This window comes from Prosopis cineraria, unplaced genomic scaffold, assembly GCF_029017545.1.
Source record: "Prosopis cineraria cultivar Desert tree isolate PC_DT_omini unplaced genomic scaffold, ASM2901754v1 PC2, whole genome shotgun sequence".
In the NCBI taxonomy this organism is placed as follows: domain Eukaryota; kingdom Viridiplantae; phylum Streptophyta; class Magnoliopsida; order Fabales; family Fabaceae; genus Prosopis; species Prosopis cineraria.
In genome coordinates, this window is record NW_026555333.1 from 45,599,101 (window position 1) to 45,611,677 (window position 12,577).

Consider the following 12,577-nt stretch of genomic DNA (forward strand, 5'->3'; position numbering starts at 1 on the left):
TAATCAAATATAGTATGTTTTAAAAACAAGAAAACTAAAGTAAAAATTTTTATTTAAAAAACAATAAATAAGAATAATTTGGAAAACAATTAAATTTAAAATATTTACTCAAACAATTTTTTTAATTTTTTTAAAAAATATAAAATAATTTTTGATAATAGAAACCAAACATGCCCTTAATTTATGTTTTTGAAAAAAAAATTATGCTAATGTTTTTGAAAATGCATGTTTTATCATGATAGTTGGATTTTTATGCTGATATAGGGTTTTAGAAAACTCAATATCAAGAATATCAGTGAAAAAAGTTTAAATGCCACAATAATATTAATTTATAGCATTATTCAATTGTCACCTGTGAAGCACCAATATAAAGATTATTTGTCTTGAATATGATAGAGTACATGAGATATGATAATTTCCAAATTTTAGAATTTCAATAGACACACACACCCCCATATATTTACGTGCCTTAATTGAATCACTAAACAGTTACACATACTTCTGAATTATACTATACTAAAAATTTTAATGTAAATGATAAAACAAGATACAATTATGAATAAAATGTCCATAACAAAGATAGAATAAAAATCAAATAGCAGAACAAATGCTAGAATTTTTCACGCAAATTAATCTCCATCTCCTTCAACATTATTTGAATTTCCTGAGGTCTTGCTCTGCAGTAACTTCATCGAGAGATAAATGTGCAACTTTAATGTTTAGTTGTGAAAATATTTGCAATTTATTTTATGCATCTTGTTCCTCTTCACTAAGCCAATAAAAGAATACGTCTTCCACCTTGGTTTGGAGAGAGAGGGGGGAAAAAAAAAAGCTTTACTGCAATTCCCTGTAGAATAGAAGTGAAAGAACCATTTATTCAGCATTACTTTAAATTCCACCTATTGTCTCTGCAAAGCGTACTTTAGTTGTCACCTGTCACAAATTTGAGGAGGTGGTAGTTTTCAAATCTTGTCAAGATCAAGAAAATAAAGGTGAAAATGGTCATTAAAACCCTCCTATCCAAATCTTCAGAGAGACAAGTCACAAATATATTCATGCGAAGTACACGTTTCCTTACAAGACAATGCACATTTATCCCTTGTTATTTTACTCAACGGGCTATTTTGCAAATATCTTCATATTCAATTGCCTTGAGGACTCTGCCATCATAAGGACCTTTCTGTATCTGCACCTTGGCAAAAAAGTGATGTGTATCAACCCCTAACAATCTTGCTGTAGATCTGCGATATGCTCCATTTACTATCTTGACAAGACCGCCAATTTGAGGAATCACAGTTTCAAGCTCTGCCTGATCAACTCTGAGCACGTGCTTGCTTTCAAGCATTTCTATTTCCCCAACATACTTGTCAATCACCTTTAGAACAACACCTTTTTGATTGTAATATGCTTTATCAGCCAAGGCTTTGCTCATGACCTTCACAAGGATTCCCTCTTACAACCACTAATCCTTTCTATTAAACTTCTCCTTTTTCTTCTCTTCCTCTCGCATCAATTCATCTAATGTTGATTTTCCACCAGCACTCTCTCTCCTCTTTAAAGAGCCTCCATGGTTCCTTTCTTCCTTTTTGGCATCCCCAACCTTGTCGAACACTACCTTCGGTACCCCCAGTTTTTCCTTGGTTATAGGTTTTGCCGATGAACCAAGAGAAAATCCAATCTTAACTCCATCTTCCACTTTCAACTTTCTTGGAAGCTCAGCCTGTGAAGGTTGATCAGATCCAATAGCAAGCGGCTGCATCAACTGCTCGGCTTTTTCTATTTGCTTTTGTATCTCCTTCTCTTGCTTCTCTTCATCTGCCATGTCAGACTTTATTCTCTTATTCTTCATCCTCTCTTTGAAAAGAGTCTCAGAATCTCTATCAATGTATGTGATAAATCAATTCTTGGGTGTTTCTTCAACCTTACACTTGCGGGTCCGACCCAAATACTTGACAAACTCAGTCAGTGCAAGCCATCGGGTGGAATTCATATGAACGTGGTGTCTATCACTAATGTATTCATTGTAAACTACTGTAGCCGCTATACGACTGAATCAGTGGCTGCGCTTCATGTGGCCAAGAAATGAGCTCTCAAACTCTTCAGGTAGCCCTCAACTATCCGAGATGGATTTTGTCCAAAGATTTGCATTTGACGCTGGTGACTTTCACTCATGCAGTGGCACTTGGACCCATTCCCATCTCGACATTGTTTCTGACACATCTGGCAGTACCATCGAAGCTTCTGCAGCCCCTTTGCTTTGATGCGAATTCTTTCCCATTGTCAATCTGCATAAATTATTTCTAAAAAATTAAATAATTTCTGTGAAAGAGACCAAACAGAAATTTAAATGATGACCAAAACAAAAATGGATTGATACATACAGAAGAGACAACATATATAGAAGTAGTTTAGAAATATAATGACCATTAGCATTTTCTCACGTAGCAGCAGATTAAAACAGAGACAAGGACGTGGAATCATGGGCGGGCCTAAATTACACTCTGGGGGCATTTGCCCCTAGAAGTCTTTGAAATATGCATAGTTGATATAATACCCTTTTAATTTATGTTCTACATACTCTGACACCACTCGAGACAAGTCATTTACAAGATCATACTTCACAAATACCTAGAGAATTTTCTAAATTGATGATAATATAAAGAAATTAATAAACAGAATGCCAATACACAACAATTCCAGCATTGCAAAACAACACAGTCCAAAGCATACAAGTTGCCAATAATCAAAATGAAGAGGGCATTGCTTGTTGGATAGGGAGGTGCAGTGAAAGATTAAAATTTTAAAGTTTCTATCTTGATATGGATCAAACGAACTTGTTTAAGTCAAGGTGGATGGAAGAGTTACCTTTTAATTCTTTAAAGTTGGCGCATATTCTCTTCAAGAGTTTATATCTCAGGAGCCAACAACGTAGATCTACTCCCTCTTTCAGTATTCACATGAACAACTCTCTAACTCGAACAGCGTGCTAGCGCTCTCAGCATCCGTTCTTCTTTAAACGTTAATTTTCCTTTTTATAGGGTGTTTCATGGCTCTCAAAGTGTTTTTGTTGTCAAAATTTTTCTAACCCTCTTATCCTTCATAAAGGACGTCCCCATCTATATATAGCATCTAGATAAGGGTTTTTGTCTTCTACTTAAAAGCCTACAAAAATTTAATTAAATTTATCTCATAAATTTAATCTATAATATCATATCTAGTTTAAATTTATCTTATAAATTCAAATTATAAAATCGATATGATATTCTCTCATACCATATTAGTTATTAAATTTAATGTATCATATAAAATTAAATTTAAAACTAATATAATATAATATAATATATATCACATATACATATTATATTATATATATACGAATATATATACACACACACATATATATTTCAAATATATATATAATTATATTTTAAATTTTATATTTCATATAAATATATATATATATATATTTATCAAATAAATATTCAAATAGATATATATATATATATATATATTCATTCACCCTATATTACATTCATTAAATCTAGACATATTCTAGATTCAATAAACTTGAACATTATAGCTCGAATTGGGCTGTTTTTGTGTACAACCTTGTTGGTCCATATGAAATTGGTAGTAGGCTAATTATGCTATTAGCTCTCAAGTCATAAGTGGTTTCTAACAAGACATTGCAATTACCCAATTCACATAGGGATCGATGATCCGATGTAACCTATCATGCAACCATATCACATCCCTTTTGTCACACGATATTTTGATTAAGTATGAGACATAGAATTGTTATTCTCCTTTACTTGACCATTACTTTCTTGATCTCTAAGTAGACTGACAGTAGCAATAGAAAAACCCTTTCTATTGTAGTATGGCTATACATTTTCTCAGTCTTACTTATCAAGGAGCCCAGTAATATGTCTCATTTAATGTGAGGAACAAATTCCATCTTGACCATTCATATTTCTCTGCATGAATATCACTAAACTCAATTATAGCTTTTATGATCACCCAGTCAAAGGTGACTTTTGACTAGGTTAAAGTTCAGTAGTCATCGTGTAGGAATCCATGATGATCTCAGGTCAAAGGACTTAGCGATATAATTACATATAAGATAAGCTTATGACTTGTATCATTCAGCTTTCTCATAGTGGGTCAGTCCAGCACCTTATACTCTTTCAAGTGCCTATAACTTTAATTTGTATCTCTATAATTAATCAAAGCCATACTAGTCTTGTTTCATCTATGATCCCTCAAAGATAATCGACTAGGGACATTTAAGACAATCACTATAGTTTATCCAAGAATACAGTTATCATATTGAACATGCAATTGTTATGATAACAAAAGAGAAATTCATTAAATAACAATATACATGGTACAATGCTTGGACCTAAAGCACAATTTCCAACATCCTCCTACTTACACTAGGTACAATCATTAATTTGTCTAATTCTCATTGTCCTGACATGACACTCATGCTTCCCCTGTGCAAAAGGCTTTGTAAGAGAATCAATAATATTGTCTTCTCTTACTACTTTGCATATTTTTATATCACATATATCATTGATCTCTTTGATAAGGTAGAAATGCCTGAGTATATACTTGGTCTTTTAGTGTGACCTTGGCTCCTTGCTCTATGCAATTGCACTGCTATTGTCACAAAACAAGTTTATTGGATTTGAGATTTTAGGCACCACTCCTAGTTTAGCAATAAACTTCCTGATCCAAACAGCTTCCTTAGCTACATTTGATACTACTATATACTCAACTTCTGTTGCAGAATCAATTGTTGTTCTCTGCTTTAGGCTCTTCCAACTCACTATGCCACCATTTAAGGTGAACACATATCTTGATTGTGATTTAAGGTCATCTTAATCAGTTTGAAAGCTTGCATCTATATAATCTATTACAACTAGCTCGTCATCCAATCCACCATATATCAAGAATAAATCCTTAATCCTTCTTAAGTACTTCAGGATATTCTTGATAGCAGTCCAATGATCCTCTCCTAGATTTGCTTGGTATCTGCTGGTCATACTTAGGGCAAATGAAACATCCGGTCAAGTGCATAGCATGGCATACATGATAGATCCAATTGCTGAGGCATATAGAACCTTACTCATGCGATCTCACTGATTTTGTGTACTAGGACACTAGCCTTTACTAAGATGAATGCCATGAGACATGAGGATGAAAACCCTTCTTTAAATCCTACACACTGAACCTATGTAGTATCTTGTCTATGTATGTGTTCTAACTTAGGCCTATCAGCTTTTTAGATTTATCTCTATAGATCTTAATCCCAAAAATGTAAGTGGCTTCACCTAAGTCTTTCATAGAGAAAGATTTTTCTAACCAAGATTTGACATTCTGCAAGGTAAGAATGTCATTCCCAATAAGTAGGATATCATCGACATATAGCACTAGAAATATAATTATGTTGTCATTAACCGTTTTACAAACATAAGATTCATCAATGTTTTAAATGAATCTAAACTCTTTGATTACTTCATCAAAACATTGATTCCAGCTTTGAGATGTTTGCTGCAAACCATAAATAGATCTTTAAAGCTTACACACCTTTCCAGAGTCCTCTAGACTCACAAAACCTTCAGGTTGTGTCATGTACACTTCATCAAGTATACATCTAGTAAGGAATGTTGTTTTAACATCCATCTACTATATTTTATAGTCATAATATGTTGTAATGGCAAGGAGGATTTTGATTAATTTGGTCATTGCAATCAGTGAAAATTTTTATCATAGTCTACACTATGAGTTTGAGTGAATCCTTTTGCAACCAATCGTGCCTTAAAAATATTTACTTTGCCATCCATGTCAATTTTCTCCTTAAAAATCCACTTGCACTTGATGGTTTTTATTCCTTCAGGTGGATCGTTAAGGTCCATGTCTTATTATCATACATGGATTGCATTTCAGACTTCATAGCATTTAGCCATTTCTTAGAATTTGGTCCCACTATGGCCTCTTGATAGGTGGTTGGTTCATTGTGTTCAATGAGCAACACATCACGAAATTCATTAATTAGAAATCCATATCTCTAAGGATGATGTCGTGTCCTATTAGACCTTCATGGGCCTTGTATTATTTGAGTAGGCTCATTTAGTTCTTATAAGTCTTCTCGATTTTCCATCTATAACTCTATACTATTTTGTGGTTCTTGAATTTCTTCAAGATGTATCTTGCTCCTACTGATTCTTTTAGAGACACATTCTCTTTTTAGAAAGATACCATTTCAAATGACAAACACTTTGTTATCGGTGGGATTGTAGACATAGTATCCCTTTTTTTCTTTAAGATACCCCATAAAAAGGCACTTTGTGAATTTAGGTGCTAACTTTTCTGAAGCTTGTTTCTTAACATAAACCTCACTTCCCCAACTCTTGAGAAAAGACAAACTAGATTTCTTCCCAATCCATATCTCATATAGTGTCTTCTCAATTGCTTTAGATGGAATACGGTTTAGTGTGAATGTATTTGTTTTTAGTGTATGGCCCTAAAAGGATGGTGGAAGATCTCCTTGACTCATCATGGATCGAACCATATCTAATAGTGTTTGATTTCTCCACTCAGAAACACCATTCAATTGTGATATTACTGGAGGAGTTAATTATAAGACTATCTCACATCTCCTTAGATGATCAATGAATTTTTAGCTCAAATATTCACCTCCTCGATCAGATTGAAGAGTTTTAATAGTCTTGCTAGGTTGGTTTTGTACTTCATTTTAGAATACTTTAAACATTTCAAAAGATTCAGATTTGTGTTTCATTAAATAGATGTATCCATATTTACTGTAGCCATTAATAAAGGTAATGAAGTATAGATAACCCCCTCTGGCAGCTATGCTCATTGATCCACATACATATGTACGTATGAGTCCCAATAAGTCATTAGCCCTCTCACTATGCCCAGGAAAAGGTGATTTCATCATCTTTCCTAATAAATAAGATTCACAAGTGTCATAAGATTCAAAATCAAATGAGTTGAGAAGTCCATCTTGATGGAGCTTAAAAATGCATTTCTCATTCATATGGTCGAAACGACAATGCCATAGGTAGGTTAGGTTTAAATCATTTGATTTGATCCTTTTGGTAGTTACATTATAGATGTCTTTATTACTAGGATGTTCTAAACTTAAAAGATAATGACCAAAATGCAAATCACCATTAGCATAAAAAATGTCATTTCAATAAATAGAACATTTATCATTCCCAGTAATAGAAGTAAAACCTTCCTTATCCAAATAAGAAAGAGAAATAATGTTGTTACTTAAAGCAGGAACATAATAACAATTCTTTAAAACTAACAAAAGCCCACTAGGCAAAAGTAATTCATAAGTGCCTATGGCTAAAGCAGCAACTCTTGCTCTATTTCCAACTCGTAGGTCCACTTCGTCCTTCATCAACTTTCTACTATATATGAGACCCTGCATATTGTACAAATGTGAGAACCATATGTAGTATCCAATACTTATGTCGAAAAAGTAGAAATGTGAATGTCTATAATATAAATACCTGAAGGAGTAGCCTCACTATCCTTCTTCTTTTTTCAGATCTTCCAGGTAGAGCTTGCAGTTCCCTTCCAATGACCCGGTTCATTATAAAAGAAGTAAACTCCTTCCTTTAGAGGCTTTGCCTTCTTAGCTGGAGGCTTGATTTTAGGCTTATTTAACTCTTTGGTCTTACCATCTGAGCCTTTATTCTTTCCCTTGCCCTTGCCCTTTCCTTTCTTTTTCATACCTTTTCCTTTCTGAACCGTCAAAATAGTGCTTGGCTTTTTTGTAATGTTTTGCTCAACAGTTTTAAGCATTCCATACAGTTCAGAAATGTATTTCTCTATGTCATTCATGTTATAGTTCATAACAAACTGGTCATAACTTTTTGGGAGTAAGTTCAGTATCAAATCTGTAGCCAACTCCTTGCTTAAGGGAAATCTGAGCTTCTCAAAGTGATCAATATAACTCTTCATCTTTAAAACATGAGTGCTAACTGATGCACCCTCAACTATCTTATAGGAGTGTAAGGTCTTTGTGGTCTCATACCTCTCTTGCCTTGCCTGTTGTTGGTACATTTCTTTAAGATACACAATCATCTCATAAGTCTCCATATGTTCCAAATCTCTTTGAAGTTCTAGAACCATGGTAGCTAGCATTAGGCATCTTACATCCACCGAGTTATTGATGTGCTTTATGTAAGCATCCTTTTGAACTCTTGGAGCGTTAGCTGTAGGCTCCTCAGGAATGGGTTAGTCTAGGACAAAATCCTTTCTTTCCTGCTTGAGAACAATTCTCAAGTTCCTAAACTAGTCAAAAAGTTCTTCCTATTGAGTTTACACTTCTCAAGAACTGATTGTAACAATAGCGTAGCAGTGTTACTAGTCAACATGATTCTATAATAAAATATACAAAGTTAATTTTATATCTCCCACTAAAACTAACTACCCTCAAATTTGATTAGTGGGCTAAGACCCATATTTCACTTAAATTTAAGTCTGCTTTGGCAGGACATTTAAAATTAAGTTATTTAGGTAGGTAACTCATTTACCACTTACATCACATGTAACTCTTAGATCTTTATGGGATTCAATCATCATATGATTTGGCATGTTCAATCACATCTAATGCCTTGAGATCCAAAACCGTTTTGATAATCTTAATTAAGTCAGACAATAATGAATCTTGGTAAGTAGCACCATTACTCACACTTATCTCACCAAGATAACCCAAATGTATCTACTTTGGTGGATCTTACATTTGAATAATCTAGATTTTGACAAGTATTCATTCATTGATGGCATCATGACTTAAGATTTTGATTAGAGAGTTTGATTTATTAATTTAATAAATGTGTAAAGTGAAAGCAATTGTATCTTATATAAAATCATGCATATTATGATCTAATCAAAAGCATAATTAAACGTGACACAATATAGCTCACCTAACCTATATCTATTCCAAGCCAATGAGAGGACTTCTCTAAGAAGATAAATTACATCAAGAAACCTCATTTATTCATGAGGGGATTGAGATGAGAAGATAATGTATATTCAAAGTTTATAGAGAGAGACACGACACACAACCATATTTAAAATTTACAACCCTTGTAAAACTAGAGCTATATGTGTCACCATACTCAAACAACTTCAAGGCAAAAAACCACAACAAATAAACAATTTATATATAATGAAAGGCTATAACTTGTGAATTAGGTTGCGCTATACAAAGTTAGCCACAATGGTCCTACTAGCCAGCTAGCAGGTAGGGTCAAGAGGCAGCACCCCTTGGAGTTTTCAAAAAGCTTATTCTCTTTGAATGAGTTGCTGTCTCAGACCCTTTGGATTCATCAATCATATTGACAATCCATCTTAAACCATATGAGAATGCGAACGAATAATAATGACATTGAAAACGCACATCATATGGACGAACATTAGTCATATTGAGGACGCACATCACATAGCTAAACATTAATAATATTAATTTATTTAAATTTATATAAATTTGAATATATATATATATATATATATAAAATGAGTTTATATACACACACACACACACACACACACACACACACACACACATATATATATATATATGTTTCAAAAACATCACATGAAAAATATATATAGATTTCATAAATATCATATATAAATTTTAAAATCTCAAGCAACGTTCATATAATGAAGTTCATCACATAAAAATTTAAGAACATAATCAACGAAAATCTAACTTAAATGAAAATTCGACCTGGCTCTGATACCACTGTTGGATGGGGAGGTGTAGCGGAAGATTAAAATTTTAAAGTCCCTATCCTGATATGCACCGAATGAACTCATTTAAATCAAGATGGATAGAAGAATTACCTTTTAATTCTTTGAAATTGGTGCACGTTCTCTTCAAGAGTTTAGATCTCAAGAGCCAACAACATAGATTTGCTTCCTTTATCGGTATCTACACAAACAACTCTCTAACTCAAACAGCATGCTAGCGCTCTTAGCGTCCGTTCTTCTTTGAAACATTAATTTTCCTTTTTATAAGGTGTTTCGTGGCTCTTGGAGTGTTTTTACCGTCAAAACTTTTCTAACTCTCTCATCCTTCATAAAGGATGTCCCCATCTATATATAGTATCTAGATAAGGGTTTTCATCTTCCACTTAAAAGCCCACAAAAATTTAATTAAATTTATCTCATAAATTTAATTCATAATATCATATCTAATTCAAATTTATCTTATAAATTTAAATTATAAAATTAACATGATATTCTCTCATATCATGTTAGTTATTAAATTTAATGTATCATATAAAATTAAATTTAAAACTAATATAACATAACATAACATAACACAATATAATATAATATATATCACATATACATATTATATTATATATATATACATATACGAATATATATACATATATATTTCAAAAAATATATATATATAAAATTATATTTTGAATTTTATATTTCATATAAATATATATATATATTTATCAAATAAATATTCAAATATATATATATATATAAAATTCATTCACCCTATATTACATTCATTCAATCTAGATATATTTCAAATTCAATGAACTTGAACATTATAGCTCGAGTTGGGATGTTCTTGTATGTGACCCTGTAGGCCTATATGAAATTGGCAGTAGGCTAATTACGTTATTAGCCCACAAGTTACAAGTGGCCTCTAGTAAAACATTACAAATATCCAATTCACATGGGGATCGATGATCCGATATGACCTATCATGCAACCATATCACATCCCTTTTATCATGTGATATTTTGGTCAAGTATGAGATATGGAATTGTCATTCTCTTTTACCTGACAATTACTTTCTCGATCTCTGAGTAGGCTGACAGTAGCAATTAAAAAATCTCTTTCATTGTATTATGACCATATATTTTCTCAGTCTTACTTATGAAGGGGCCCAGTAATATCTCTCACTTAATATAAGGGACAAATTTCATCTTGACCACTCATATTTCTCTGCATAAATATCACTAAACTCAATTATAACTTTCATGATCACTCGATCCAAGGTGACTTTTGACTAAGTCAAAGTTCAGTGGTCATCATGTAAGAATCCATGATGATCTCAGGTCAAAGGGCTTAGTGATATAGTTACATATAAGATAAGCTTATGACTTGTACCATACAAATTTCTCATAGCGGGTCAATCCAGCACCTTATACTCTTTCAAATGCCTATGACTTTAATTTATATCTCTATAATTAATCAAAGTCATACTAGTCTTATTTCATCTATGATCCCTCAAAGATGACCGACCATGGACATTTATGACAATCACTATAGTTTGTCCAATGATACAGTTATCATATTGAACATGCAATTGTTATGATAACAAAAGAGAAATTCATTAAATAACAATGTGCATAGTATAATGATTGGACCTAGGGCACAATTTCCAACATTGCTATGGCTGAAATAATTCCCATTATCCAATAACTCTTTTTATGATGGAATTATGGTTACAGGAAAGTTATGGTCTTTTATGATTGCTTAGAAGCCATTAGTTTAATCACTAAGGGATGTGAAGCTTCCCACTCGTTCCATCACATTATTGAAGGAGCTAAGTTACTCTATGACTCTATCACAAGGATTAGAGCCTTGTTTTACAGAACTTCTACATAGTAGCAAGTATTTTGCTATCATAGTTTAGATAGTTATTATTGTATTTTTGATCATCCACCACCTCTCAACCTAGTGGTGGAGAATGATGAGAGAGGTCTTAAACTAATTTCTATAATGTTTAGTTTTTGAACGTATTGAGCTTCATATTCCCCAAAAAAAAATGAAGAGGGCAGAGAGTAAAATAGCCAATCACGTGCCATTAAAGCAAAAGCTATTAAAAAAATAATAAATTCAATCGCTAAGGGCCTGTTTGGTTGGAGGTAAATGGAGGGGAGGGGAGGGGAGGGGTTCCATATCTTTCATTTGGTTCAAAATTTTTGGAGGGGAGGACTCATTTTGGCTCCCTCCAAATTGGGGTTTTTTGGAGGGAGAGTTAAATTTGTTGACTAATTTGCCCTCATTATTTTTATAAAATTACGATATTGCCCTTGAAACCCAATAAAAACGTTTGACTCACAGAAGCTCGCTGGCTTTCTTTTTCTTCCACAAGCTCGGTCTGTCTCGTCCTCTAGGGTCTTCTTCTCGATCTGTCGGAGCTCTCAGTCTGTCGGAGCTCTCGCCGTGCTTCTGGTCTGCTGTGCTCGAAGCCCCGCCGTGCATCGTCCCATCAGGTCCTCCTCTTCGAAGCTCTCACCGTGCATTCTCAAGTCAGATTCTTCCTCACATTTGCTCAGTCTATCTTTTCTTTAAATCGATCTGCTTGATTTATGTTTGATTTGAGTTTCGTCCTGGTTTTCTTCTTCGTTCTTCATTCTTTTCTTTCCATTCGGACCCTGTTCTGAGATTTGTGGTTGCTCTATTTTCTTCATCCCGTCAGATGCGTGGCTTTGATCTTTGTTCTGGTTGTTTTGTAAAAGTTGGGTCTGGTATGGGGCAATGATAG

The 12,577-nt window shown here is 33.4% G+C and overlaps 1 pseudogene; it reads right to left on the reverse strand.

Moving 5' to 3' along the window:
* Positions 1-984: 984 nt before the first annotated feature.
* Positions 985-12,294, reverse strand: LOC129302817 (KIN17-like protein; annotated as a pseudogene).
* Between the last annotated feature and the right edge of the window lie 283 nt (positions 12,295-12,577).